This window comes from Leuciscus leuciscus (genome assembly GCF_965113295.1).
Source record: "Leuciscus leuciscus genome assembly, chromosome: 21".
Taxonomy (NCBI): domain Eukaryota; kingdom Metazoa; phylum Chordata; class Actinopteri; order Cypriniformes; family Leuciscidae; genus Leuciscus; species Leuciscus leuciscus.
The window spans coordinates 17,930,920-17,956,109 of record NC_138745.1 but is presented as its reverse complement, the minus strand read 5'-3'; the positions used below and the strand labels follow the sequence as shown (position 1 = coordinate 17,956,109).

General features: G+C 38.1%; 1 protein-coding gene across 5 annotated transcripts in view; it reads right to left on the bottom strand.

Annotated features, from left to right (window-relative positions):
• svild (supervillin d) overlaps window positions 1-9,064 on the bottom strand; it is a 122,985-nt gene extending 113,921 nt beyond the window's left edge. For 2 of the 5 annotated variants that reach the window (XM_082152662.1, XM_082152664.1), the window contains exon 1: window positions 8,655-9,064. The gene's annotated coding sequence lies outside the window, so the exon portion shown is untranslated. The remainder of the gene's footprint in view (window positions 1-8,654) is intronic. The other 3 variants (XM_082152665.1, XM_082152666.1, XM_082152663.1) reach the window with 2 other exon arrangements.
• Between the last annotated feature and the right edge of the window lie 16,126 nt (window positions 9,065-25,190).

Below are 25,190 nucleotides of genomic sequence, written 5' to 3'. Positions count from 1 at the left end.
AATAGTCTCAGAGAGAAAGAGAGAGAGAGAATAGGAAGTTGTGTATAAAAAAAGAAACAGAAGCAGTGGATAATGAAATGCTTTTTGGAAGACTGATGGGAGAAAGAGAGAGTAATGTAAAACTGATATATTCCTCAAATAAAAATTCCATTCAAAATACGTCGTTTTGGGCTTTATTTTGTGTAAGTTTCCAGCTAACCCGCGTTATGACTGTCTTAAATAGTTCTGCTAAGCAGCTGTGGGCCAGTATTACCTAAAACTGTCTCTATAAATGATGAAGGATTGAGCAAGATTTGTTTTACAAACTTTAATGTTACATTAGTCGTTCACATTAGTGCTTGGCTAAAGTATGCACTGTTATTGATACAGTTCCCGCATGTGCACGGCAATAAATTGGAAATATACACATCAGTTTGTTGATTGATTTGATTTATTTAATTTATTTAAAAGGGGACAGTGCAATTTCATAAAACACATGAACAAACATGGTTAAAAAAGCCAGAATTAGCCAAAAGGCTATTTTTCATGTAGTCCCCTGGCCAAGATGTAAAAAAGCATTAAAATACGAACAAAAAAATACATTTGCAAGTCCATGGCAAATTGACTACAATATAAATGACACTGTAAAATAACCTAAGGTACACTGTACCTGTTACAATAATAAGACACACAAAAAACACATTTTCAGAAAGGCTATAGTATATCAAATATATAATACTGCTCAAAAGGCTCTGCTTTTAATGTTGGCAGACATAATTGTTAATGAGCCAAACTTTCAATTTTTTTGTAAAGGCCTCGAATTGAGCGGAAATTTGCAAGATTAAACTTGATTATTTTACATAATTTTTCAATATGGGCTTTAAAGGAAAGATGTGAATCTATTACTAAGCCAAGATATTTGTATTGATTTACGATTCGTAATTTTTCTCCAGCAACTATTATGTCTGGATTAAATGAAGTTCTATTGGTTTTACTGAAGAACATACCTACAGTTTTCGAAATATTCAGCTATTGATCAATATTAATATCAATATTGATGGGCATACACTTGTTAATGCTGATGGTGAGGAATAACAGTTGCAACATATCATAACGTACGTCAAAATGACAACCATGTCACTGAGAAAAACGTCCTGCTCAAGTCGTCCTTTTGATGGAGGTTCGGGTTGAATAACTATTTCTTTCCATGTTTTATCATCGGGCGTGCACTCGGATTGATATAGTAAAATCGCCGCCATCGTTACTCTCTTTACAGTGTGTACAATCACTGAGCTTTAGGAAGCCTCTGGAGCTGAAGTTGAAGCCGAAGCCATTACCAGTTATGGTAATAGACTTTTCGTTTCCAGTAAGTGCTATAAGCAGTAGACCAATTGTAACAGACTGGGCCATCTGGTCAATCAGAACAGAGTAGGCTCGAAAAAAAGGGGGGATTTAGAGAAAAACAATATTCCGACGAGTCGTTCGAGAATCACTGAAAAATGTGATGTGCAATGTATATTATGAGAAAATTCAAGTGTTTTCTTTTTACCTTTGATGCATGTAAACCTGTTGTAGGAGACCTCCAAAACAAAATTAGGATCCTTTAAAATAGCATAATAGGGGCACTTTAAGTTAAATCTGTAAAACCTAAACCACAGCAAGGTGGTGTTGTTGTTTTGTTTTGTTTTGTTTTGTTTTGTTTTTTATACAGTGTAGCAACTGTGGTACTATGCAATTTGGTAATCGTTGTAGTGAACAGCAGATGAACAGGTCATGTGACACTCACACACACTAAGAAATGTGTGAGTCCATAACTATTTTGGTACAATATGTGATCAAAATCACAACATCGTGCACAAACAAGCTCAGGAATTTAGTGGGTTGCACGTCTTTCCACATAATACTTTGTCAACACAGCTGGGAACTTCTGCAAAAAGGTCCTTAAGCTTAAATTTAGATGCCCAAACACATGTATGAAAAACACTGAACACAGCATCACGTGACAAAAGCAAGGATGCATTTGAGAAAAGCACGGGTATAGATTTGTATACAGCTGTAAACTACATGACATTATGAATTCTTAAGATGGATGATGTTTTATTTAAAAGTACACAGGAAGAAAACCATCTGGGCTGCATGTTACAGCCCTATCACCAACAAATTATTGAAACCAGGTGACTTCTCATATTTTAACAGTAAAAAAAAAAAAAAACACTGAGATAGGGAAGTGCATTTGTTTCACAAAAAATTACAGTACAAACATTACAGCATATCCTGCATTTCATAATCGCAGTGTTATCAGTATGACCCTGATGTTCACTGGCTGTGAATATCTCAAAACTCAAGACTCCTTTAACAACCACCTTTGACATCAGAGATGGGCAGGATGGTCAGTTAGTCACACAACAACTAGTTAAAGCAATAAATGATTTATGAGTCAGCCCTCCATGCTGCTGGTGTCGGACTTTAAAATAGCTACAGCAAAAACTACAAGTCTAACTATATAATATAAAAGCTCAAACATTATTAAATACAAGTAAATGGTCAGTAATAAAATAGGAAATAAACAAATTACAAGCAACAGCACAAATAAATACAACACAACAAAGATACAAATGAGCTAAAACAATGGTTTTCATGAATATACCTTGGAGGGGTAAACCAATATTCAGTATCGTATCAGTTACAATTCTGAAATTTTTGACAGATTGGGTGATGCTGTGTTCAGTGTATTTCTGGCAGGTCTGATCCAAATCCGATATTGTGCGTATTCATGGTCGTTACGGTTTAGCTCAACAAAAGGCAAAAAGCATTATAAAGCATTATAAAAGGTTTTGTGCAATAAGGTTCCTTTAGTTAACAGTAGTGAATTCATTAGTTAACATGAATGAAAATTATTACACTTCTATTATTATTTAATTTGAGTTAATTTCAACATTTTCCCTATTAATACATTGTTAAAATCAAAAGTTGTCTGTAAATATTATTATTTAATGGGTCTGAGCTAACATGAACTAACATCAGTTAGCCTAGATCAGTTGCATATTTTATTAACCAACAAATGTAACAAATTTAGCTATTGCTTATTGTTAATGCTAACTCAAATGTAAATGTAATGTAAATGTAACTAATGAGACCTTATTGTAAAGTGTTACCAATTGTTCTTTATAGTTCTTTTGCACTTTTGCTACGCATCACCTCAGATGAGCAGCTGAGTATCTCTTCATCAAGCCAATGTGCAAACTATCGCAAATCAAAGTGAAAGTATAAGTCGCAGACGCTTAACACAATCATCTTCATTAAAAGTAAATTGCAGCTCATATCTGTTGCTTTTGGTGACGGGAATTGAAGATCGGATTTATATACGTTTTGCGAAAACACAAGAAGTGACCAGGTGTAAACATTCCCTTAGAAACCGCAATAATCTCTGGCAAGATAAAGTCCTATTATGTTAATCCACAGACCTTTATCTACAGATCAAGTATAGCCTAATAATGGAAACATTTGAATCATCTTGGAAAGTTTTCCCATGCTTTACTGACTGTCGTAACCTAACAATAACTTGCTGTTTGAATGCTGAATGGAGAATAATTGACAACCACGGCAGAGGGAAGAGGTTCCGTCAACTTTAATTTAACGACGTAGATATTTGTCTGTCCCCACGTTACTATGTTGTATGTAGAGGTCAGAGGTCAACTTTTCTAAGCATGCAGTAGGGAATCGTGTTCAGTGGTGACCTGACATCTCTCTTAATCTCACTGTTGATGCTGCTCCACCACGTCCCTCCTTTCCATTTCCTGGGTAGTGACAGTAATGGGTGTTAGGAAGTTCCTAACTGTAAATATTTACATGGGCTTTTTAAAAAAATTTTTTTACACTGTTTAGGATCAGGAGCTACAGAGCCTGGGTCACAATGAGCAGGGATGTTCTACTGATACACTTTTGAGTGTTAATAATGAAATGGCAATGGAGTATATTAGAAATCTGCCAAACTAGGCTACATATTTCAAAATTGTTCAGACAACTCAACAACTTGACGAAATTTGTAAGTATGCAGTTTTGCACATCCCTAAAAGAAGATCTTACGAAAGCCTTGCAATGAATAGCCTTGTATTGAAGAATGTTTTAATATTTGCCATTGTCTTGTCAGTAATCTCTCACTGTCGTCACGTGATAACTGAAATCTGACTCCAGCTGCAATGTGCTGCAACTCTGCAGCTTGTGTCGCGTTGGCCAAGTAATGTAACTTGTGTACAGCCGAACAGTGTAACGCAGGTAAAACCAACTAACGCAGCAAACCTAGTTAGAATGCCCCCAAATTCAAGAAACGGGAGCAAATGATGATAAATATCGATATTGATCTATGAAAAATATAATAAATATTAAATAAATATTATTTTTTTAAATGATATATATATATATATATATATATATATATATATATAAAAATCATATTTTTTGCCATATTGCCCAGACATAATAACATCCCTATATGTTGTATTATTCTAATTTAATTTATTGGTTAAATGCAAGAATTATACATTAAATTGCCCATAACTGGTAAAAATCTAACTTATTGGAAAAGTTAATAACTACCATGAAAGACAGCACTTCTTCGACAACTGTCACGCAACACTGATTTCACCACGTTGCAACAAAGAGGCTTCTGTCCACCTCTGCTTTTACATGGATCAAAATAAACAAGAGAAGAGAAGAATCATAAGCTCTCAGATGCTCTGTTGGAACATGTTCAAGCTTTGCAATTCTCCTCAGGCGTTTAAAACCATGATTTACTTTACAGGAACCAGGGCTGCATTCACAAAGAATTTTATCTTATGACTAGGAGCTCTGAAGAGTTCCTAGCTAGGAGCTTTAGCTTAAAACCTATTACCTTTTTTTCTCTATTTACGAACACACATTGGTTGTTTGGTAGAGAAGCGCAGAGAGAGAGAGAGAGAGAGAGAGAGAGAGAGAGAGAAATATATAGAAATATATGTAACTATATAAAATACAAAAACTATAAATTGAAATAAAAAAAATGACAGAAAAGATACTTTATTTATCTGGACTGTACTTGAAAATCAGGCCTGAGCTCTCCTGAGCATTTCTGTTCCTCATTGATCCCTATCCGACTCAAACCTCCCCTCAGGGATCAATTAAGCCAACTCAATACAATCCAGTTGAGTCTTGCCAGTATATTTTAAAACAATAACACTGTCAGGTAAAGTTTTTAACTATCCATCCATTGACATTATGCAAAGGCAATTGGCAGGGCTTGCCTATTTGTTTTGTGTAAACAGAAAAAGTTAGGCTCTAGATTTTAGCAATTTTACACAAACACACGAAAACATGTACAAGTAATTAGACCTATTGGCTTCTCCCAAATAATTTCACTAAATATTCCAAAGGCTTCTCTAAACAAGCTCAGTTTGTAAAGGCCACAAGAGTCCAATCCAAGAATGATGTTAAACCATCATAGGTATTAGAACTTCATTCATTTGCACCACTGAAATGCCTGAATCACAATATTTTTTACTGTTTACCAAAGCTTACAAATGATGAGGGGCCGTATGTATAAAGCATACAAATTTTGTCTGAAGTGTGTCAAAATTCTAAGAATGATGTTATTTTACTCATTTCTCGACTTAATTAAGAATAAGTTTTATTCATAGAGGTTCCGAACTGTTAAGTCTAGGTCTCAGCTCCTATATTATTTAAGAGTGCTGGAGAGGTATCCTAACCTAGTTAGGAGTAACAAGATGGCTGCAGAGAGGAGAAGACCACACACTTTCCAATAAAGATATAGGGAGTTGATAAAACTATACAGGCTGGATTGTAAATGTATTATTTCTGTAACTGACCTTGTAAGAAATGTAATAACTTCTGCCACTCTACAAATCAATGCTCTGACTGCAGTAATTAAAGTAATAATGACATTTTTGGCAACCGGAAAAATGCAGCAGTGCACCAGTGATGACTTGGTACCATCAGTCCACAGTAAGCAGGGTCTGAAATAGCACTATTGTGGCACTGACCACACCAAACATACAGTAGTTGCCAAAAGCGATGTCAGACGGTTTTTGTTTTTAGTTTTTAATGAGCTTACAAGTTCGCTTAAACCATCTAAATATGAGGAAAATATTTAATATTTTTAAAATATTTTAAAATATGAAGGAAGAACAAAAAACTTTGACTATGTAATGGTATTTATCTGACAAAATTGTTTGGCAAAAAAGGCAAACTACATCTACAGGCTGTAGCTCACAGGTAAAAGAATACATTGCCAACAATATAATCAGTTCTTAATCACTGGTTCTCTTTTGTTTTATGTGTTCATAAATTGCCATGTTTCATTGCGTTATCACAAATAAAACAATTGACTCCAAGCACAACTACGCAATATGCAAATCTTTAAAGGGGTGGTATAATGCCCTTTTCACAAGATGGAAAATAAGTCTTTGATGTCCCCAGAGTGTGTATGTGAAGTTTTAGCTCAAAATACCCCACAGATATTTTTATATAGCATGTTAAAGTTGAGCAAAAACGCACCGTTTTTGTGTCTGTTCCTTTAAATGCAAATGAGCTGCTGCTCCTGACACAGAGGGCGGAGCTTCAAGAGCTTGTGTCCTTTTACCTCACACAGACATGCACTGGAAATTTTTTAAAACGTTTAGCCTTTTATGTTCAAACCGAAGTCAGAAAGAGAGACTCAAGAAGAAGTGATAACATGTAGACAACCTTTCTGAATGTTTAGTTGGTGAATTTATGTAACTTATGTGTAGTTATCTTCTAGTCATTGATTAGCATATTCTGTCTTGATAATCTATAAATCACGTTCCCGTGGGTGGGGTTTATGTAAATCTTAGGGTTAGTGATGTCACTAACCCGGGAGGAAGCTTGTGTAGTCCCTACCAGCCGTTTGTTGTAGTCCTTAAAAAGCAATTTCTTTAAAATAAAATATATCCCTATGCTTTGAACTTTGAGCATTGTAACTTTGCAGATGTTGTTTATGCTCAAACAGCAACATTACACACTAACTAAAGTTAAAAAAGTGAAATCATATTCAACCACCCCTTTAACGCATTTTAAATCATATTTGAATAAAGGGTGAAGATGTAAATTTTCCTAACCCAGACATCACTTGTGGACACTATTGTATGGCAGTTCATTGACTTTCCAGCTGATCTTTAAACCATGCGCAAAAAGCAAGCCACTTTTATAAGGATTGCAAGCTTCCCTGGAGTTGTTGGAGCTTTAATGGAACTCGTTTATGCCATTGCTTTAACTATAAATGAGGAGACATATCTCAATTTTGCACAATGCAAATCCATTTTAAAATAAATGAAAATATTAAAATAAATATTTCAATGTTTAATTAAATTATTTTATTGAAATTACATGACTGGTGTCCTGCCACTGTGGCTTGAGAGTAAGTAAATTATGGGATAATTTCATTTTTGGGTGAACTATCCCTTTGAGTGCCACCTCAGTTAGCACCTAAGAATCTGTCTTAACTAAAATTTGCTTTTAGCTTCTTTATAAATAGCTCCTAATCTTAAACAAGTCCTACTTTTAATAAGAATTTTTGGACAATTAAGTCAAAGCTTAAGCATTTTTGTTACGTTTTGTACGGCCCCCTATGTCTAACACAATAACTCAATTTCACACTCCTTACATAACTTTTCTTTGACACTGCTGAAGTGAAATCATTCCTCAAGTTTAGTTTGCCTCGCTTGCAAAGCCTTTGTTTTGGCAGGTGTTTAAAGGGATGGTTCGGAGTAATTTCAACCTAGGGTCCTTTGCACCATGACCTCGAGCCAAATCACGGAAGTGACCTCAACGTCCCGGTAAGTGGTAACATGAGCCATCAGGCAAGTGTTATTTAAATACACTCCTGATGTACTTACAAACTTTCCAATGCTTCGTTTTATGTACAGAACCTATTTGTACTACTGTAGAAGTTTGGTACCATTCCGGGCATTATTAGTGGGGTAATTTACGAAATACAACCTTGGATCCATTAGTGCCTGCTCTAAGCCATTCGGCTGATATCTCTAAATAAGCTCTAACTTTAATAATGTTCGACCAAGGGCTCGAGGTCATGGTGCAAAGGACACTAGGTTGAAATTACTCCTAACCATCCCTTTTTAACTGTGTGCTTTCCCAAAAAGCTCATTGGGGGATCATTTTTTAATAATCAGTCCTAAGAACTCAAAGAGAAATGTTTGCTTCTATATAAACCAGACAATTATGTTCCTGAACTGAGTTACAACCAGCTTGCAGAATTCAGACGGAAATGGCCAAACAATGGGGACATATGTCATCCGATCTCAACAAAAAAAGAAACTGATAAACAGATAAGATAAATTTTTTTTTTAAATCAAGTAGCCTAAAAGACTCACACATTTTAGCCAGAACTCAGAATCTAAAGTCAAAATTGAAAAAGAGACCTTTGATTTGTCAGTCGAATTAAGCAACACACTCCGCCCATTTACTCTGCTCTGACATTTATCCATGTTTTTTAAACAAATAATGTCGTTCAATTAACGTAACGTAAGTAAAGCCTGTTCAGAATAACAGAGTTACGAGAACATTAACGGATATGCAACTTTCAGCAAACATAGGACACAACAATGAAAAAATGTAATAGGCAACATTTCGGACGAGGTACTCACCTACTTTTCCAGAATTTCGCTGAATCAAAACAAGTGCAATAGGACCATCCGATTAACACAGCCAGGCATGAGACAAGATCAGGTCCGGAATATTTTACAGATAAAAAACTAGGCGTGAAATAACAGACAAATACGTAACCACCTGAAATCGCACAGCAATCTTAAGGTCAGAGTCAGCGACAGAGTGCGCTCTGCCGGGGTTAAAGCACCCCGAATATCCGTGTGGTGAAACACTAAAATATAGCTTGACACCGCTCCTGGTGTACTACCATAAACACTCGCACAAATACAGAATAAAGACTGCAGAAGTCGAGTGCGTTTGCCAGCCGTGTTTGAAAGTTGAAATCCCGCCCCTTGTCCACGCCAGTAGTGGTGAAATATAGGCTATCCAGCTGCATAACAGCAGCGACAGAAGTTTCAGACCAGCAGCGCCAGACCAGCACAAGTCCTCGACCAGCAGCAACAGGACGGAAGCGATGGGCGGAGCTTATCGTTGCACTACACATACACGTATTGTTATTTTAATAAATATGAGATGTTTTCACATGGATTTTAATCGGATCCATATCTAAAATATTAAAAAACAATTTATTTTTTATTTATTTTGTACAATAAACAATATATTTGTTGTAACTGTCATGTCAATGGATGTATACAAACACTTTTTTGTTATTAGTTCTGCATTAACTAAGCTAATTAAACAAGGGAAAACTTTACTTTTTTTTTGTTTGTCTTTTTGAAGTAATAAATATGTAACCGAATTGTAAAATGTTTCCCATTTGACTATTATAATATTGTTTTCTTCATGTTCATGATGTTACAAATAGCTACTGACACAGACTATGCCCATTTAATGTCAAATATACTGTATTAAATCAATGCAATGTCTTGAACAAGTGAAACGTGTGCATTTATATGATGGAGAATATGGTGAGTTGTCTTCTCCCTTTGTTTACTGACACATGGAATGCGGCCATTCACTCTATGGACCAGAGGAATCTAGGACTCAGGTAGATTTAAACAGCAAAGAGGAATATAAGAAATGTGCACCCTGCTGTACATTCAAGATTTTAATCAACTGTTAACTTGTCCTGTGTTTTTAATAAGGGGTTTTAAATAAAGTAACAAACCATATTCAATTAAACTTCAAAATAAACCATTTAAACCATGGCAGAGGACAAATATGTGAGGTGGGCTACGCAGCCATCACACACATAACTGCAATACATTTGTGATGAGTAACTTTTCATATATGTTTATGTTATATGTATATATGCAGGCCAAAACCAGCACGTATCGTGCAATAGGCTTTGACTATGTAATTGTACTCATTTTTTTTTTATGTATCCGTAATATTGAAGAGACCTTTTTAAAGGATATTGGTTTACTTGTTCCCTTATTGAACACTTCAGCTTAAGGCACCCACAGACAACAAGATCGGGCCGATTTTGGGTCCAATGCTCCCCTTCCGATAATCCTAAAGGTCCCGATTATCTTGATGGTTCTACAGGCTTATCAGATTTTCCCTTTGGTGTGATGTGTGTTCTGAGACTCTTCATTTTGGGGTCACACTTGGCTCCTTGGCAGTCAAAAGTGACCGAAGCCTTGACATGTAACTTCTTTTTTCTCAGGAATATCAATGTTATATATTTTTGTTAATTCATATTGTTTGATTATTTAGAATTTTGAGGAAATTGTATATTATGCAATATTTATACAATATCTATAAAAAAAATTCCATTAAAAATTAATGCTACTTTTTTTATTATTTGTTGTTTATTTTAAATAAATGCAATATTTCATATTAAAATAGAGTGAAGGCTTTTAAAATCATTTTCCTTTTCTTTTTTGAAGTGAGAATACTGCCATCTGGAGGTGTTAAAAAAGAACATGTGCAATGTCATGATGTAACTGTTGCACCCCAAGAAAAGGGATAGACACAGACTTATGCTGTTGTCTGTGCGTCAAGCTAATTTATTTCTCTTTCAACACATAACATATAACACAGAAATTGAATGTACACGTCAGTACATTGGTTAACATTAACGCAATGCAGATGTATCACAATCACTATAACATTGTAATTTAGAATAGAATATAGCTTTATTGCTATTGTAAACAACAACATAACACAAAGTCACCAAACAACAAATATTAGAAAACAATAACTACACATGGGGTTAAAAAAAAAAGGGATGAAAAATTATATTCCTGCATCTCCTCCCAGATGGCAGAAGGTTAAACAGGTGATATGGATCTTTTATGTTTTGAGCTCGCTGCAAGCAAAGGTGTACATTGAGTCCAGGTCTCGTAATTGGGTCCCAATGGGAACCTGTGCAGTACTTACAATTCTTGGCAGCATTTTTCTGTCAGCTTGATTACAGTTACCATACCATGACGTCATACAGTATGTTATTGTACTTTCGATGACACTGTAATAGAAGTGCACTATAAAAAATAACATTTTTATAACTTTTCAATTTTTGTAACTGTGTGAATTTGTATAGCCTAAGCACTAAACCTACATTTTTAAACATTCAGTCGTCTTTATCAACTTTTCTATGACTTCTTTGACACTAAAATAAAATAATCTGAGGCCAGAGTCCGATGGAACACTAGTCCATTACCAATCAACAGATTAACCATGAAATACAAAAACAACATGGATTAATTTACATTACATATAACATTTGCTCCTAACCATTTCAGTTGATATTTATCGAAGTAAAATAATGCCAAATGTTCTTGAATCAAAAAAGCCTGTTCAATTGCACTACTTGTAAAAAATATGCATTGCATTAACCATGCTTGCATTTTAATGCATTGTATTTTTAGGGCTTGCATTTTCATGGGCTGAAATTCAGCATGGTTGAATATTTAAGCTGTGAATATTTCAATTCAAAACATTTCAAACACATTTTCATTATTAAAAATTATAATTACAACCTAAAATATTCAACAGGCAATTTCCGGTCCATTTTATTTCGCTTTGCAAATTCGCTTCCACAAATTCAGTGGTTCAAATTCGACAGAAAATACTATGTTGACATCAGGGGGCCAATGTTTCGTAAAAATTTGAAGCTTCCCCGGGCGCCGCCATTGATTAGCGGAACCCCACCTGCTGTTAGCATGCCATTGACTCCCATTCATTTTGGCGTCACTTTGACAGTGAATAACTTTACATCTGAGGCGTTTAAAGACTCCATTTGTCCATTATTTATTTCTAAAGAAACACGACATTGTATAAAAGGCCCCATTACCTTGTATCTTACGTTATGGCCCCATAGAAGCCGTTTTTTGTAAAAAATAGGCTAACGATTGCGTCATAACCACGCGACTCTGTCGCACAGTAGAGAGATTACCATATGGACAGGAGGAAAAGCTTGCGGGCAATCGGGGGGACGTGGAGGCAAAATTACAAAATAATTAATCAGAATATTTAGTAAAAGTTGCTCCTGCTCCTAGCTCATGGACACTTCCTACTCACACTCTCTGTCTCTGCAAGTTTCGGAAGGAAATGATTCAGATTTCACTTGGCACAGCTACTAGAAGACTTACAACTGTCAGACAGGTTGCTCACGTCACATCTACGTCGTCAAGCTCAGTTTGAGTCTGCGCAGTACGCTCAGCCATCAGGAAGTGAGAGCTTCTAATTTGCTTCACTTTTCTCCGTTGAAACCTATGGGGTCGCTGTGTCCAGTTTATATACTGTCTATGGTTGACATCCAGGAATTGCAGGAAAAGCAGTCGATTACCGAGCATACTCTTCATCTGCTCGATCTCACCAGCAGGGGGTGCAAAAGCACGTGTTGTTGACGAAGACAGAGCAATAGTTAGAGCAAGCCATTCATTCATAAAACTCATTTACAGCAATGTAAGTGTATTTGTGATTATTATGACGGCGGTTATATGTTAAATTCAGTGTCTTCATGGTTACTTTTACTGTGTAGCCTACATGCATCTTTCTCTACCGTGAACAAGATTATGTTATTCCCCGATGCGGATGTACAGATCCAATGTTACATTTTTGAGGTTGACATATATTTATTTTGGTTGTTTAGTTGCCTTAACTTTATATTGTGGCGATGTGCTGGATGCAGGCTATTAGGGTTTCCCTCAATACTTCAGGATTCCCCTGCTGGACATATAAAACGCTTAACGTAGCTTAATGGACTACAGTGATATAAAAGACCTAACTCGCAGGCAAGAAGATGGACTCAGAATAACGCGCAAAAGCTTAATGCTCAGCGTTTCCCAGTGATAGACTGGCATAAAGTTGGCTTGACTTTGGACATTCGCACATTTAGGGACCGTCTCTAAAGTGTATACGACTTTGGTATACACGTTTCTAACTTCGATAGTTTAAATAGAACGACTTACAGTCATAAAACCAACTGTAAAGTGTTCATGTAGTGTCAGGCATACTGCGCACCCTTTGGATTTTTGATATTTATTCAAATAAATTGAAGTTTTCTATTGAAGTTAGAAACGTGTATGCCAATGTTGTATACAACTTTAGAGACGGTCCCTAAATGTGCGAATGTCCAATGTCAAGCCAATTTTACATTTAGTAGACGCTTTTATCCAAAGCGATTTACAGTTAAAGGAGAACTCTGGTCAATTTTAACATTGAGCTAATTTTTTTTAAAATTTGGAGTGCTGTCAGTACAGAGAACAATGACAAAAATCGGTATTGTCTACACCGTGTTATCCTCTTTTTAAAATTTGCACCCTGTTGACTTAAATGGGGCACGTTTTAAACCTGCTTTTAGCCTCTTAACATCCTTGTGTCATTACAAGTGCACAGCCATGTGAGTGATTCCTTCAGAGTGAACACGGTGAATCTGACTGCAGTAGATGTGAAAGATATGAATAAAAGTTATGTTAATTCAGCCAGCGAACATACCTGTTACTTCCTGTTTTCGGTCGAAGTCCACAGTAGTCGATTGTCGAGTTCATTAGTTACCTATGATCACGCGCGTGAACTCGACAATCGACTACAAAGTGACTAAAAAAAAACAACAACCTTGTTGCAAAGTCTGTGAGGGACAGATCATTAACGATGTCGGGCAGGTAGGGATGTGACAGTGAGGACATTTTCCCACCAGTTAATTGACATGTGCCAACACCGGTAATAATAGGAATGAACTGAAAACGCTTGCTCTGCTCCACGCCAATGGACACGCACCATTATGAATGCCATTATATCTGACTCCTGCTGATGATCTGTGCTGCAACTCTCGTTCAGCTCACGCTACATTGGGCAGACACATTCAGTTTTTAAATTGTAGTGTCTGTTCTCTAAATGAACTAAATGATTTTTACTACTATAAAAATCTAAACTGGTGGGGGGGCGGTGTCGCGGTGGGTAAGTGATGTAACCGGTGTTGCAGCTGAACTGTATAATGAACTGTATAACTGATAATCTGACAACACTGATTATCAAAATCTAAATGTTCGCCTATCATCCATCGACCTTAAATATGGCTTATCATTTGAAACATGTAGTAGCAACTTTACATGGCCGCTCACTCTCACATTAACCTAGATAAATGTGCACTAGCCCATTATTAGGCACATATCCAAGTGTTTGCGTGGAGTGTGGAAGCTATTAGCATGCTTTACTGCATAATGTGTAGGCTCCGGCCTGCTTATTTTTGTGCTCTCACAATACCTAAACGTTGTGCTTTTGTAAAATAAAGAAAACAATCAGTATGTACTTTCTGACGTTTCGGTCTCTGTGAACTTGATAAAAAAAAGAAAAAGAAAAAAACCTCAGTGGGAACTTTCCTCAGAGACATGAGAAATACATCTATCGAAAGCTTAAAATGTCTATTTTTAAATTAAATGATTCAAATGGAAAACAGATATGCTAAGATTAAGTTATGAAACGTACATATGTGACCCGGATGGTTTATTTATTCACTAACAATCCTTATCCCGAGGTTACCATAGTCAGCAGAATCTGGTCCAGATCCAGATCAGATGGTGGACCTGCACCTAGGCATGACCACTACACAGCCCTAAATGTCAGCTGAGACCATGTCAACTAGACAAGCCCTAGAGACGGATCCCCTGTGAGGACCTTGTTAACCGCCATAGGCACAGATCTTTAGCAAAGGCCACAAGAACCTCTTCTTCAAGTCCTCTTCACAGACCTCTACAGCCAGCTTCAACTCCATGCCAGCGTGTTGTATCCTGATCTTCAAGTTGATGGAACCAGATGAAATATTCTGAATTACACCAATCCACAATCTGACTTGTTATGGAGCCTGACACATAATCACACCACGTTCGTTCGTTGGTGTTCCCCTGACTGAGTCTGGTTTCTCCCAAAGGTTTTTTCTTCTCCATTTCTGTCACTTGATGGATTTTGGGTTCCTTGCCTTGTTTATGCATTTGATTGCTTTATACAGTTAATGTAGCATTTCAGGTAGGTCTAATTTGAGTTGTGTCTTTGTTCTATTGTATTGTATTTTATTTTTTCTATTGCTTGTAATTAGTTTACTTGTTCTTATTTTATCACTGACTCTTACATGTCTTCAATAAGCTTGAGTTTTTTTTATTTTGTGATATTGACTTGGTGACAAGAATTATAAAATGTCTATGGTATGTATATATTTTTAATATATAAAAACCTCAATTAAAGCAAAAATGACTGTATAGTGATATATTTCATTATCGTGAAATTAAATCACTCATCGGGATTATAATATTTTGGTCATATCGCCCACCACTAGTGCACTGACACTATCGGATGAGAACTGAACTGAGCTGGACGATGACATCACTGTTAACTGCAGAGCTGCTTTATAGCGAATTGAACTGATTTGATAGCCTAATTGATGAATTTACACAGTTTTTGAACAGAATTGAATCAACACTGAACTGACTTCAGCTGAACTATTACACTATTTTCTTTTTAGAGCAGCTTTACTGCAGAATTGAACTATGTTTGAATAATTAAATATTTTTTTCCCCCTGGTTTATACCTGTAAAACTGCTTTGAAACAAATCTATAAAGTGTTATAAAAAGAAAGGTGACTTGACTTGTGCAATGGCCTGCTTGTCTACCAAATCTGGCAAACAGCATGTGGGCCAGATGAGGAATGTAGGAGAGACGAGGGTTTGAATAAAAATCAACTGTGGCCCACATTATGGTCAGTTCTAGTTTTTACGTGTGGCATTGCTACGGCTTGCTCGTGGCCCAGATCTGGCAAACAGGAGTGGACCACTCAAGTGCCATCATCCCATGAGGTACATGGGCCGGAGAAAGGTGTTTGATCTGGGCCAGAATTAAAATGAATTCTGTGGGATTAAAAATGTGAGATTGCTATGGCTTGCATGTGGCCAACAGGAGTGGACTGTTCTCGCCTTTTTGACTCTTTTTGAGACAGGACCCATCGTCAAAATTTCTGTGTGAGAGAAGCAGCCAAGACTCTGATTGGGTTCAAAATAGCCGGGGGGGGGGGGGTAAATGGAGCTGAGGGTGGTGTTCCTGGGATGCCAGGTATCACTGTTGAGCCCCCTGGAGATGTCGTGGGCTCAATGAAACATCAGTGAAACAAAGTACCTGCAAATGTCAAGATCAAGGATTTAATTGGTACGTGCCTGCACATAAAAGCAGTTTACATCTCATCCTGCTTTTAAAAAAAAAAAAAAAAAAAAAAAAACTGAATGTCTAGAGGTGTCCAGTGACTGCTGAGAATGATCAGCTGATGACAGAGGAAAGTCCCTGTGGCAGCATGGAGAGACAGGGGAACAGACCCCAATGGGACAGTCATGGGCTAGCTACCCATGTCTGTTGTTTCCTAAGCTGCTTAGCATATTGTAAACACCTGCTATAGTCACAGAAAGACAATTGCAGCAATATCCAGGAGGCAACAGGATATCAAGTCCCTCATTCAACAAAGGAGGCACCTTCGGAAGCAGTGGAAAAAAGGCTCTGAAAGGGAAGGCACTTCAAGTTGACATTAAACTCAGATTGGCATCCCTACGTAGAGCAGAGACCTTGCGAAAACGTAGATGTAAAAAAGAACAAACAAGAACTGTTTGTACTTCAAATTTCTGACAAGTCTCTTCACAAGGAAGAAAAGTGGAACTCTGAAAGTAGCAAAGACAGATCTGGAGGATCACTTAAATACGATATACTCTGACCCAAGACGGCACGAACAAATGTCAGTTACACTAGGTATCCCAGCAATCAATTCTCCAGAACATCAATTGGAGATTCACCCTCCAACAGAGGTGGAAAGCGCAGTCCATCACGCAAGATCACTATCAGCCCCAGGGCCAAATGGAGTCCCATACAAGGTGTACAAGAATGCACGAATGTCCTGAAGATTCTCTAGAGGCTCATGAGGATAGTCTGGAAGGAGAAGATTATACCCACAGTGTGGCATAGGGCAGGAGGGGTTCTGATCCCAAAGGATAAGGACTCAGAGAAGATCAGCCAGTTTCGACCAATATCCCTGTTAAATGCAGAGGTTAAAGTCTTTCAAAATCATCACCAAGTGGTTGTCCGAATACCTGCAAAGATATAGCTAATCTTTTACAGAAGGCAGGTATATCAGGTTTTTCTAGTTGCTTAGAACATTCTAGTATGATATGGCACCAGATCAAAATGGCAAAGGTGGGGAAAAAGGACCTCCATGTTGACTTCCTGGATCTTGCTAATGCATTTGGTTCAGTCCCCCATAATCTCCTGTGGGCTGCTTTCAACTTCTTTTTACACCATTACAACTCTGGTGAAATCATATTTCCAAGATCTGCAATATTGCTTTACCACCTATGAGGTTACTACTTTGTGGCAAGCCTTGGAAATTGAAATTATGGCAGGATGCACTCTCATCTTTGGCTTTTACGATGGCCATGGATGTCATCATTCGAGCCTCAAGGTGGGTGGTGGGTGGACAGCGGCTTTATTCGGACGTGTGCCTCCCTCCCCTCAGAGCCTATATGGATGACATTACTACTCTGACCACCACGGTGCCATGTACTAGAAGACTACTCAGAAAACTAGAGGAGAATATCAGCTGGGCCCTAATGAGGATAAAACCTTCAAAAGCATGTAGCATCTTGATTGTCAAGGGGGTGCTCAGTGACATCAAGTTGTTCATTGGAAATGACTCCATCTCAACAGTGTCTGAGCAGCCTGTGAAAAGCCTTGGAAGGTGGTATGATGCAAGCCTGAAAGACAAAGAACAGGTACAACAACTGCGGAAGGAGATCAGAAGTGGACTACAGGCCATTGACAATACTCAACTTCCTGGAAGATTGAAGGCCTGGTGTTTGCAGTTTGGCCTTTTACCACGAGTTCTGTGGCCCCTTACAGTTCATGAAGTTCCAATGAAGTGGATCAGCTGGAAGGACCTGTGGAGCATGGAAGCAAAGCAGCACAGCTTTATCATCAGAGCTACATCAGACATCCTTCCAACACCAACTAATCTCCATCAGTGGTGGGGTGAAGATCCTGGGTGTGCTCTCTGCTCCAGCCCAGCTTCTCTCAAGCACATACTGACAGGGTGTAAAGTCAGCCTCACCCAGGGTCGTTACACGAGGCGTCACAATCAACTCCTTAAGAGCCTTGCCTCCACCCTTGAGGAAAAACGTATTACCACCAATTCTTTACCACCGGCGAGTGATTCCCCACAAGCCATCTTTGCTTTCCTGGCTGGGAGACCTGGTATCACCGTTGAGCCCTCTGGAGATGTCATGGGCTCATCAATGAAACATCAGTGAAAGAGGGTGCCCACCTGATGACCCCGATGATGTACCTACCCTTCCATATTTGACGACAAACTGTTTCCTATAATTCCTATTCTGCAACATTAAAGTACCTGCAAATGTCAAGATCAAGGATTTTATTGGTACGTGCTCGCACATAAAATATGTTTACATCTCGCTAGTTTGTTTGACTATGCTAGTCCCCGAGCTACGAATGGGCTGATTTCGATTAGATTTTCGGGTGTCCTCTTTCACCCCTGCTCTTCGCCCTTGTTATTGAGCCTCTTGATGAATCTGTCAGACAATGTCCACAACATTTTTTTTTAATAAAGGTAGAAGACAAAGAGCACCGAATTTCTCTTTATGCAGAAGATGTCCAGCTATATACCTCTGAACCTGAAAAGTAAATCATTCAATATTAAAATGCATTTCAGATTATAGCAGCTTATCCGGATATAAAATCAATTTATCTAAATCTATGGCACTCCCTCTTAATATTTCTGCTGCTTCAGCTGACCTCCCATCTCTTTCACCTTTCAAAATAACAACAAATGTTTTTAAATATTTTGATATCTTTATTACACCAATATTGGACCATCTATTTAATAAAAACTACACTGCTTTTGTTGATGCGAATAGCTTGCACTCACACGGACATGCACTGAACATTTCAAAAACTTTTAGCCTTTAATGTTCAAACCGGAGTCAGACAATGATGGAGAGACTCAAGAAGTGACAACATGTAGAAGCAACAGGACATTTCTGAATGGTTAGTTGGTGAATTTATGTAGTTTATGTGTAGTTATCTTATAGTCCTTGATTAGCATATTCTGTCTTGATAATCTATAAATCGCATTCCAGGGGGCGGGGTTTATGTAAATTTTAGGGTTGTGATGTCACTTACCCGGGAGGAATGTCGTGTAGTCCTTACCAGCCATTTGTTGTAGTCCTTAAAGCGATTTCTTTAAAAGCAAATATCTCCCTTTGTAACAGCAACATTACACACTAACTAAAGTTAGAAAAGTGAAATCATAATCAACCACCCCTTTAATAAACACTTTTCTAAATTTATTTGGAACCAAAAAATGCCCCGTATTAATTTAAACAAATTGATGAAATCAATTAACCCTGACTTTCCAATTTCTCTGCATAATATATGTATTTCAGCCTGGTTCAAATTAGGGATCTTAAAAATATCCTGCTTTTTTTTTTGTGGTAATACATTAAAATCTTTTCAACAATTGTCGCATCAATATAACTGTAACGCTCGGTTCCCAAATGAGACGAAGATGAATCAGATTCAAATAACAAGAGAATTTATTCCAAACGTGATAAGCCAACATACGAAACAGTGTGAACTGGACACAAAGACAGACAGGTGTGAAGATCATTAGTGTCCATGGTGATTGATAACGTACAGGTGATAGGTGATGGCTGATAGTGTGCAGGTGGGAACCGAAGAGGATGATGGGACATGTAGTGAAGACGGGACATGTAGTGAAGACGGTGATTAACTGGTGACCGTCACAATAACATATCACAATCTAATTTTTTCAAATATCTTAAGTTGAGTAACTTTATAAAACGGCAAACTGAGATTTGAACTTACTGGCATTGAACAGATTGTGACAAACAATGGTTAATATCAATATCAAAGGGTTAATATCTGCTATACTGTATATGATGCTTTGTCAGACACATACTTCCTCTTTAGAGAATTTGAAGAGAGATTGGGAAAAGGATTTAGGTGATGGAACTGATAATGCAGATTGGTCTGCCGTATGTAACAATTAGTATTTTAAGTGTACTGCATTGGGGGTTCACAAACTTAATATCAATTAATAGACTCTACCTCACACCATTGCCTTGTTGCTTCTGCTGCTGTTGCGTTGGTTTGCGTCTGTAAGCTTCGTATATCTTTCTGTTTTGATTATTATGTTTATACTGCTAAATATAACTTACTCAACATCACACATTAACCTGACATCGTTAGCTTCAATCTAAATCGTTATTGCTAGCACAACACGATAGTAATTTGCTAGCCTGTTAACGTGCCATCCGTGCGCTCTATTTATTTTTATTTATTTTTTCCAAACAACTTAGGGGAGTAGGATCAGTCAACAAACAGGGTAAGTTATGTCATCTTCTCCTCTTATTGTTACTTGCACCTCATGCAACATGTTTAGCATATCCTTCTCTGTCAGCATAGGATTTACATGTGATAAATGCAGGGAGATAGTCAAGCTGACGGGGAAGATTTCAGAACTAGAGACACGCATCCAAGCTTTAATCAAGGTTAATTGTAAGAGTGCAAGGGCTTTAGATACTGCTTTGGATGCGACTAGCTTAGTGAACTCTGTACATTGTTCGGCTCCGGCTGTAGTAAAGCCCATGCAGCAGGGCAATTGGGTGACGGTGAGGCACTGTAATCGCGGGACAAAACACTGCTCTTCCGTTCCGATTTCGACTTCAAATAGATTCTCCCCACTCTGTGAAACACCCACTGAGAATCCTGTTGAATTTGCCCTAGTTATTGGCGATTCTATTACACGGAACGTGAAAAATAGAGACACCAACCACCATAGTCACATGTTTACCGGGAGCCAGAGCGCCTGACATCAAAGCAAATTTAAAAGTGCTGGCTAATTGGAAAAGTTTTTGGGGCAAACCTGACCTGTTGAAAAGAGATGGTATTCATCCCTCCTAAGGGTAAACATTTTATTGATGTTCAACAAATAAAAAAAAAACAGATATAATGCAAATGATAAAGCTTGGGTTGCTGAATATAAGATCCCTTACTTCAAAAGCACTTATTGTTAATGATATGATTACAGACTATAATCTAGATGTGCTGTGTTTGACAGAAACCTGGCTAAAACCAAATGATTACATTACTTTAAATGAGTCCACCCCGCAAGATTACTTTTATAAACATGAACCTCGTCTGAAACGCAAAGGGGGAGGTGTTGCTGTAATTTATAGTAATATTTTTAGAATTACTAAGAAGTCTGGTTTCAAATAGAATTCTTTTGAAGTGTTGGTGCTTAATATAAGTGTTAAATTACGTTTGAGATTTGTGCTGGCTACTGTATACAGGCCACCAGGGCACCATAAAGATTTTATCAAAGAATTTGCTGATTTTCTATCAGAGTTAGTACTAGCTGCAGATAAAGTACTAATTGTTGGTGATTTTAATACACATGTAGATAACGGAAAATATGCATTGGGATTGGCATTTAAAGACATTCTTAACTCTATTGGAGTTAGACAACACGTGTCAGGACCTACTCGTTGTCGTAATCATACTCTAGATCTAATATTATCACATGGAATCAATGTTGAGGCCGTTGAAATTCTACAGCAGAGCGATGACATCTCAGATCATTATCTAGTCTTGTGTAAACTTCATTTAGCCAAGGCTGCAAAGCCGACTCCGTATTACAAATATGTTAGACCTATCACTTCTGCCACTAAAGATTGCTTTATTAATAAACTTCCTGATCAGTTTCATCATCCCAGATAGCTTAGAAGAACTCGATATTGCGACAGAAACTTTTAACTAAAACTTCCAGCATTTTAGACAGTTGCTCTGTTGCGCTTAAAGATTGAAGGAAATAGTCCAACGCCGTGGTACAGTGAGCACACTCGGGCCCTTAAGAGAGCAGCCAGAAAAATGGAGCGCAACTGGAAGAAAACAAAACCAGAGGTATTTCGCATTTCATGGAAAGAGAGCTCGATTGCATATAGAGAGGCCTTAAAAGCTGCTAGATCTGCTTATTTTTCAACCCTATTAGAAGAAAATAAACAAAACCCTAGGTATTTATTTGAAACAGTGGCTAAACTAACGAAAAATAAAGCTTCAAGCCCAGAAGTTTCCAAGCAGCACAGCAGTAATGACTTTATGAACTTCACTTATAAGATTGATAACATCAGGTAGAAAATTATAACTATGCAACCGTCTACTACAGTATCGCATCAGGCAGTACATTGTGGTCTCCCTAAGGAAAAATTTGATTCATTCATTGCTATAGAAGAGGAAGAATTCGTTAAACTCGTTAAATCATCTAAATCGACAACATGTATGTTAGACCCTATACCGACTTAGCTTCTGAAAGAGATGCTTCCAGAGGTCATAGATCCTTTTCTTAATATCATTAATTCGTCTTTGTCATTAGGATATGTACCAAAAAATTAAGCTGGCTATGATTAAACCGCTTGTTAAAAAACTGCAACTTGATCGTACAGAATTAGTCAATTACAGGCCGATGTCGAATCTACCTTTTCTGTCAAAGATACTAGAAAAGGCGGTATCCTCACAACTACGTTCCTTTTTAGAAATAAATGATATCTGTGAGGATTTTCAGTCAGGATTTAGACCGTACCATAGTATTGAGACTGCTCTCAATAGAGTTACAAATGATTTGTTCTTATCATCCGACCGTGGTTGTATCTCTCTATTATGTTGCGTTCACACCGGACGCGAATAGCGCGTCAAATTCGCGCCTGCCGCGTCTAGTTTGACGCTTGACCACTTTGTGTTAATTCGCGTGTCAAGAGCGAAATTGACGCGCGTAAAAACAAAAGATTGAAGCAAAATGTACGCGCGTCAGAGGCGAAAGTTTCGAAACCCGTTGGCGGCCATCTTTTTTAGATGTTTATCGAGCATTAGCATTAATCGAGAGAGTCACCGCTCGTATATGCTCTGGGGAGCAGAAACAGCTGCGTAGGGGACATCGTCGCTGTACTCGGGTCCACCAGACCCTCCAGAGGGTTTCAGGAGTTTCATAATTTGCTCCAGGAGCTAGGTTTGGTGGACCTAACGGTGAGGACGCTGACGAGGACAGCGTAGGCCGTAAGGCCTCGGCCTCGAGTGGTCGCTGCCTGACGAGCCCGCGCTCTACAGCCCGGCGCGAGGTTCACCCCGGCGCGAGGTTCACCCTCGCCCGCACCCACCTAATCTGTCATTTATTTTTGTTTTGATAATAAATGGAGCCAGCCTCCAAAAGTGAAACCTGTCCTGTGATTTTTGTTTTTATACACTATAAATTGTGTTTGTTGTCTTTACATTAGAATAATAATGTTTCATATAATCTAGAATAGATTTGGAATAAATAGCATTCAATACAAAATGAGTATCTCTCATATATTGAAATCGAGTTATGTGAAAGATTTGCTTTGTTGTGCATTTTAGTCATATTACAAAATAATTTATTGAGGCCAAACATAAAATAACATTATAAACTGTCACTTCACCACGTGACAGCAGCAAGCAGGCTCCTGATTGGTTAACGCGGCGTGAATTGACACAGAAGTTCAGATTTTTCAACTCGGGCGGCAGACGCGAATTCGCATCAAACCCGTGAATGCACAAATAGCACTAATAAAATCATTCGCGCTTAACGCGCCAGACGCTCAATTCGCGCTATTCGCGCGAACTTGACACGCGAATGAGGCGTATTCGCGTCTACCGCGCCGCGCTCTACGCCTCATTCGCGCCGCAGGATTTTTTTACGCGCGTAACGCGTCTTTGCATTGACTTAACATTGAAATCACTCGCGCCTGACGCGCTATTCGCGTCCGGTGTGAACGCACCATAAGTGTTACCCGATCTTAGTGCTGCATGACCACAATATTATTTTAAATAGACTAAAAAATTATGTTGGCATTAGTGGAATTGCATTAGCATGGTTTAAATCATACTTATCTGACCGTTATCAGTTTGTAGCAGTAAATGAAGAGATGTCTCATTGATCACAAGTTCAGTATGGCGTACCACAAGGCTCAGTACTTGGACCTTTGCTTTTCACTCTGTACATGCTACCCTTGGGAGATATCATTAGGAAGCATGGAATTAGTTTTCACTGTTATGCTGATGATACTCAGTTCTATATTTCTTCACGCCCTGACGAAACTTACCAAGTCGCAAAATTAACGGAATGCATAGGTGATATAAAATAAATTGGATGACTAGTAATTTCCTACTACTTAATTCTGAAATAACAGATTCGCTGAATATTGCTGATTACTCAAAGCACTAAATGGTTTAGCTCCGAAGTACTTGAGCGAGCTCTTAATGCATTATAGTCCTTCACGTCTATTGCGATCTCAAAATTCTGGCCAGTTGATAATACCTAGAATATCAAAATCTACTGCTGGCGGTAGATCCTTTTCCTATTTAGCACCAAAACTTTGGAACAGTCTTCCTAACATTGTCCGGGAAGCAGACACTCTCTGTCAGTTCAAAGCTAGACTAAAAACACATCTCTTTGACCTAGCATACACATAATAGACTTTTATAATTCAATGTTAGGCTGCAGAGGTTCGGTCAGCCGGAACCGGGAACACTTCCCATAAATCCTGATGTACTCGTTACATTTACATTTAGTCATTTAGCAGACGCTTTTGTCCAAAGCGACTTACAAATTAGGACTAAATAAAGCGAGTCATCGTGAAGAGGCAAAAAACAACGCAAGTGCTCAAAATACGAAGTTCAGGCATTGGTCAGATTAGCATAAGCCCGACAAGCGAGGATATAAAAGGAAAAGGAACGTTTTTTAATTTTTTTTATGAGGTTAAGTGCTTACGGTTGCCAGGGATTCTGCGTTCCGGATGAGGGTGGGGAGAGCATTCCACCAGCATGGAACTGTGAATGAGAATGTTCTGGAAAGTGATTTTGTGGCTCTCTGTGATGGAACCACGAGACGTCGCTCGTTGACCGATCGTAGGCTTCTGGTAGGGATGTAGACTTGTAGGAGTGAGTGATGCAGACTTGTAGGAGTGAGTGAAAGTAGGAGGGAGCTGAGCCTGTGA